Source organism: Leptonychotes weddellii, chromosome 5 (genome assembly GCF_054177405.1).
Source record: "Leptonychotes weddellii isolate Sample4059 chromosome 5, ASM5417740v2, whole genome shotgun sequence".
Lineage (NCBI taxonomy): Eukaryota > Metazoa > Chordata > Mammalia > Carnivora > Phocidae > Leptonychotes > Leptonychotes weddellii.
The window spans coordinates 28,787,747-28,794,919 of NC_138373.1; positions in this window are offsets into that span (position 1 = coordinate 28,787,747).

Genomic DNA, 7,173 nt, shown 5'->3' on the forward strand with positions numbered 1-7,173 from the left:
GAGAGTTGTTGCTATTCCTTTCTTCGATCTCCTGTTGGGTTTGTAGGTGTTCAGAATGGTTTGATCCCTATCCAGCTGAATTCCTGAGAGGAGACGAAATCCAGGTCTCCTACTCCTCCGCCATCTTGCTCCGCCCCCCACCTGGCACCTTTTAAATCACACTCAAAGGCAGATGCCAAAGACTGAATCCCAGATGCCGATGACTAAATCCCAAGTCTAGCTGGGATGAGATTCGAATCCCAGGGGTGAACACTGCAGAAGAACAGGACACGGAGAGCCTTTTAAAAACGGGACTCCCTTGGTCTTTGCAAGGGCAAAACAAAGCCAGCCTCGGCAGACGTCAGCAGCCTTGTCTCCAGCCGGGAGGTGATGGGTCTGGGGCCCTCAGGCTTGCTACCAGAATAACTTTGGAGTCTCTTTAAGAAAAGAAAAATAAAAGAGCAAGTCAAGCACATTTTCCCCCATTTTAGCAGCCAATGAATCTCAAATGAGTTTCACAGTACTTAGGATTCAGAAGGGTGGGAGCCTCACAGCCCTTGGCTATGGTCCTGAATCTGCAATTTTAGAACGTCAGGTCCCAGGGAGCAGGCACAGGCCACAGGTGTAGGACAAAGGCAGCAATCACGTAGAGCACCCTTGGCGAGAGGGTCCTTCAGAGCCCAGAGAAGGACACACCACAGCACCCACTGGAACCCACTGGACTCCCACTGGACATGGGATTCCGAGCAGGAGAGCAGACTCAGAGCAATCCTTTATGGAATTAGCCTGACCCAGGCTGAAACCCAATCCTGACATTTGCAGGCAGTGTGACCTTGGCCAAGTCATTTCAACTCTGAGCCTCTGCTTCCACATCTGTAAAATGGAGCACCTATCACATCGGGTGTCATGAAGACTGAATGGGTTATTGCTATAAACTAAATATGTGTGTCCTCCCCGCCAAATTCATATATTGAAACCTAATCCCCAGTGTGATAATATTTGGAGGTGGAGCCTTTGGGAGGAGATTAGGTGTTGAGGGGGCCTCATGAATAGGATCGATGCTCTTATAAAAGAGACCCCAGAGAGCTCCCTTGCCCTTTCCACCGTGTGAGGACACAGCAAGAAGATGCCATCTCTGAACCGTGAAGTGGGCTCTCAGCAGATGTCATTGTGTCTGCTGGAGCCTTAACCTTGGACTTTCCAGCCTCCAGAACTGTGAGGAGTCCATTTCTGTTATTTATAAATAGCCCAGTCTATGGGATTTTTTTGTTATAGCAAACTGAACAGAATAAGACCGTTATTAGGCATAAAATGCTTCATAGAGGACCTAGTGTGTGGAAAAAAGCTGCTTTAGCCAAGGGTTCCCAGTCAAGCCCACAAAGTCAACCCTGAGACAAGAGCTTTCCGGTAGGTAGTTTGTTCGGGGAAGTGACCATGGGGCACAGAGAATAATGAAACAGGGAAGGAGAGAAGTCCATAAAGGATGTGTCTTCGGGCTAGTCACCACCTTGAGGAGATGGGGTTCAGTGTCACTTGGCCAGCCCACTGTGCCACCAGCAGTCAGCTAAACCCCCCACCCATGGACACACAAGTCCAGTAACCAGTCACTGCGTGAGACCCTAAAGTTTCATTCACACCCTTGACCTCACTGTGTACTCATCCCAAGAATCTGCCTGACTTCCAACAAAGATGACAAAGAGTAAACAGTATATGTATTGAGCACATGACAATCTGCTAAGGGCATCCTTTGTTTAGCCAAATAACATTCACACATATTAGCAGACACGTTTCTAACCCCTCCCCAAATTCCTACCGACACCTCCGCAGCCGAGGATGCAAGGGTTTTCTGTGTTCCCTGCTTCCGGTCACAGCAGAAACCCGGGACAGGGAGAAGAATCAATTCTCCACTTCTAAGTTCTGAGACAAGCTTTTGAATCTCGTGGCAGAAATGAGAATTCAAGAGGATCATTTTCGGAGTATCCAATGATTTGAGCATCACAGGTCAGGACCCTGACAGACTGGGCATAGAAATGATGCCATTAATAATAGACTTGGGAAAATTTGTAATCAATCGGAGTGAGTTTTCCTGCCTTCAGGGAGTTGGAGATCACCAGGGAAGGTGGGAAACAGGAGGTATTACATGCCGCTGGGTCTCTCAGAGAGCCTTGAATCCATCCCTTCCCCAGGCCCACTCCCAGGGGAAGAGACCCGGAGGAAGAGGATGGGTCTGGGGAGCTGAGAGAGAACAAGAGGACACCTGTATCTCATTCCCCAGGCGCAGGTTGGGGGAAAGCGAGTGCTACAACGCCCCACAGTCCTTCTTGCCTCCTGGAGTTCATGCCCTTGTGTAAGCCCCTCCCCTCGAGTCTGGCTTGAATTATTAACCCGCTTCTAATGAACAGAACATGGCAGAAGGGATGAGATGCCACGTCTGAGGTCAGGTCACCAAAAGACTGTGGCTTCTGTCTTGGGTTCTCTCCTCCCCGCGCCCGTGGAAGCCAGCTGCCACGTTAGAGCTGCCCTCTGCAGAGGTCCACGTGCAAAGAACTGGCTCTGGCCAACAGCCAGCAAGGGCTTGAGGCACTTAGCCACAAGCCAGGTGGGTGAGGTTGAGGTGTCTGCAGTCCCCCCAACACCTCAGCTTCTCTGAGACCCTGAGCCAGAAGCCACCCGCTCAGCTGCATCCAGACTTGTGACTCACGGAAACCATGAGATAATAACTCATGTTCAGGGTTGTTGTTTTTTTTTAAGCTGATAAGTTTGGGGCAGTATTTTCTGCAGTAATAGTTAACTAATACGGCATGAAAGGTACCCAGACAGAGGCCTGAGGCCGCCTCCAAGCCCCCATGGACCACAGCTTGGCCCTGGAAAGTAGCCAGATGATTTCCTTGGGAATCGTGTATCAGCATGTCAATCAGGGCTGGAAAAGAGGAGAAGCTCTGCCATTATGAGGCCTATGTAACAAAGATGAGATTGAGAGAGAGCGAAGGGTTCGTTTCTGCGTGGTCGATGCACGGTCATAGATTTCCACCTGCCACAAAGACATCACCCCCTGTAACAGCCACAGCAGTCCAGGCACATTGGTTTTTTCATCTTAACACCTGGGCGCCTGTGGAAACCCTGCTCAGAGAGTTAAAGCAGCTGCCCTGAAGTCACACAGCTGGGAAATGGGAAGCTGAGATCGGAACGCGGGTCATTGACCGTGAACTCCAGCTCAGACCCACTACCCCGTGTTGCCTTCTCTGTCTTCCCTGGTCCCGTGACCTCTGAGGCATGAGGCTCCAGTCCGCTTCCCTACTTCTGATTCTCAGTGGTCTGCGAGGACTCCATTTGGACTCCCATTTTGGGGTACCGGCTTATACCCAGGCCTAAGACCCCAATTCTGGGTCTTGTTTTCTGGGACCCTGATTTACTGAGCAGATGATTTACTCGTTTGTTAACAAAATGGCCCACCCCTCCTTGTTCAGAAAGGAGAGATAAGTAACAAACGCCACAGCCACTTAGAGATAAAGCCAATGCCTGGCTGGAATGGTCCTGGTCTCTGAGCTGATTCACGGGGGGACAGATCAGAACTCCCTCTTGGAACGTCAATAGCCCAGAGAACTTGCCTGGTCCATCTCTCCCAAGCTATCGGAAGCTCCCTTCTCTCGGTTTAGCAGTTTGCCGATGGAAAGTGGTGGTAGGTCATCAAGACATCTTCAGAGATGCTCTAGCCGTAGCCTAGAGGATGCCTCTGGAGCGGGTCAGGGCTTTCAAGCCCATTAGTCAAGAACCAATAAACAGCTTCATCCATCAGTCAGCATAGGCCAGGTTTTGCTACAGTAACAAACAGCAAAAGCACTTTAGCCCCGAAGTTCCATACGTCATTTCCAGCCTCGACGAGTAGCATGGCCCCACCTAACTCCAAGGGATCTAGAAAAGTGGCCTTCCCCGTGTCTAGGAAGGAGAAGAGAAGCCGGCATTGGGAAGCCACGATCAATGTCTGCCCCAGCGCCACTGGGATCACCACCAAGGATGTAATCCGTGCACCAGGAGACATCGCTAAACCTGAGGTGACCCCGAAGGACCATCTTTTTCTTTCTTTTTTTTCCCCATCACAAAACAAAATGTCTCCTATCCTCCTAGAGCCATGGAACACATCCCCACTGACTCCAGGATATGACAGTGCCTCGTAAGCCGGCACTTTGTAAAGTCAAAGAATATTGGGCATTACGGTGGCCTCAGGATTATCACAAGTTTTATTTGGGGCAATTGAGGACATAAAAATCCAGAAATGGATGGGACGGATCCAAAATTACACTTTTATTCATTCCTTTAACAAACATTTTTGAGTGCCTGCTACATCCCAGGAACCAAGTTTTAAAAATAGGGATACAGAAATAAATAAGAGACTAGCCTTGTCCTCAAAAAGCCCATGGAAGCCTCGTGGGGGAGACTGACATGTAAGCAAACAGTTGCCACAGAGTGTGAACGGCACTGTGTGTGAGAGATAGAGAGACAGACAGAGACAGAGAGACAGCAAGAAAGAGACAGAGAGAATAGATCAGAGTCCCATGGTGGGACACAGAAAAGGGAAGGAAGAAGACCAATGTTCCATGTGGGATAAATGTCAGGAGAAATTCTTCAGGGAGGGAGTGATGCCAAGTGAGCTTTTGAAGGTAAATAGAAGCTCAGTAGGCTGGGGTGGGGCAGGCATGCCAGGCGTGGGGACAGCATGAGCAAAGGCTATTTTCAGACTCAGCTCCTGCCTCCAACTCTCTCATATCAGGTTTGATATTCCCTCACGGGGATCCCTGGAATCTAGCACAGTGCCTGGCATATCATAGGTGAGTGTATTCGTAAGTGAATGTATCTCGCTATGTCTCCTGTTCATCAGGAGGTTGTGCGCCTGGTGTTGTAACCACAGGATAAAGGAGCCTGAAATCTCATGGCCCTCCCTCTACTGAAAGATGCTTCCTCGGGTGTTCTGGGCAGCTGGGACCCGGGGAAGAAGAGGGGCACAAAGGGCTGGGTGGATATTTCTCAGTGCTCAGAGGCCCCACCCCTGGCAATCTCCTCATCCCCAGGGACTCCATTTCACTTTTTTTTAAAAGATTTTATTTATTTGACAGAGAGAGACACAGTGAGAGAGGGAACACAAGCAGGAGGAGTGGGAGACGGAGAAGCAGGCTTCCCGCTGAGCAGGGAGCCCGATGTGGGGCTCGATTCCAGGACCCTGGGATCATGACCTGAGCCGAAGGCAGACGCTTAACGACTGAGCCACCCACGCGCCCCACCAGGGACTCCATTTCTGAAACTCAGCACCGAGCACTAATGCATTTTCCTCCCGAGGCAAGGTGATTCATTTAGTCTCACCTCTGCCCGCGTGTGAAGCCTCTGGATCTGTGTTTGCTGCAATTAAACACAGAATGTGTTGTTTAAACAGTACTGTGATTATGACACAGATAGCAAAAAAAATTCCAAACTCAATCACATGTAGTCTGGTTGGCCAGGAAAAAAAAAAAAAGTGTTTTCGCTGCAGAACTTTAGAGAAAGGGAAACAGTTTTCATTACTGCTTTTTAGACTTTCTTAAAATATCCTTATCAGGAATAAAACCCACTTATATCCTTGGTGCCAGGAGTAGACTAGAAAGCCTGCTTCACATGCCTCTGGACAGCAGAGAAAAGGCAAACACCCCCATTTGATTCTTTAAAGGAAAAATGGTTCCCCTCCAGAGCTAAAGGGACCCAGTGAATGTGTGTCTCCCTGAGCACCCAGGGAAGGACTAATCTCTGTTAAAGAAGTTATCAATTTATAGCAATCATGGATGTCTATGGTGAGGAAAGGGTTACTTCTTGTTGTGAAGGACAAGGATACCTTTGTCCTCACACCCTAATAAATGAGGAAGTGTCTCCTCCCATCCCTCCACCTGTCCTGCTCCTTACACCTCCACCTTTGCCATTTATGGATCCTGTTTGTTACTCAGAATGTCCAGGACAGGTGAAGAGATGCTTTTGTTGGATGGATGAGAAGAAAGGAAAGAGGAAGGGAAGGTGGGAAGAGAGATGGAAGGATGAGGGAGGATGGAAGGAGGGAGAGATAGAGGGATGCAGGGAGGGATGGAGAGAGGAAGGGATGGGGGATGCAGGGAGGGATGGAGGGATAGAGGGGTGCAGGGAGGAAGGGAAGACAGGAAGAAAATAGAGAAGGAGGGAAACCTTACCATCTTTAAGGATTTATTGGAACCCAACACTGCATATTGTAGTCCGTAGTAGAAAGGTGCCTCTTGGTCAATCTCCAAATGGCCTGTCAGTTACTAGTTGGTGTCAAATGAGTCAACAGCAACAAGGACACAGCTGTTTAACGAGTCTCCATTTTAAGAAAGTTCCCATCTTATATTCTTTATAACCAATACCACTTTAGGTTGGTGACCATTTAAAACAAGGTAAGGAAGTGAAGAGGAGCTGAGGGTACACTGAGAAAGAGAGAAATGTGGCTGACTAGAAACAACACAAATTGCACCCCACCTCATCCTTACAGCAGGCCTACCCCTATACCCATTTTGCAGATGAGGAAGGAGAGGCTCAGAGAAGTCCAATAATTTGGCTTGAAGTGAAGCAGCCGGGAGATACAGCAGTGGCTATCATGTATTCAACCCACTGGAGAGTCCAGGCACTTGGCACTCTTTCTATATTATCTTACTTAATCCATACAACGCTGAGAGATAGGCATTATTATCTTCATTTTATTTTGAAGAAACTGGGGCTCTGAGTGGTGACGTGATTTGCACCAAGTTACACAAGAAATAAGTATCAGACCCGTGGTCGATATGACCCCAAAGCATTTCCTTTGGCACAAGAACTCCCCCACTCCCTTAGGAACTGTGGTCCCCTGGAGGATTGAGTTAACACAACAAAGATAAAGACCAATCCAACTCACAGTTATGGAGTATTTGTTGACCTCATGAATCCTCCATTCAACAAAAAACACATGAGTGTTTTATAAAAGTCCTTTCCTGAGTGCTAAAGATAGGTCTAAAGGGGCTACAAAATCTTTCACACTTTTCTCTTCAAGAGATGGGAGGTTTCTGCCCCAGCCTTTGGGTGGGTTCTATGACTGCTTGACCAATAAATTATGGAGGTGATACGGTCCCAGTTTCCAGCCCTAGATTTGAAGAGACTGGCTTCCACTTCCTGGGTTTTAGAATGACTGAT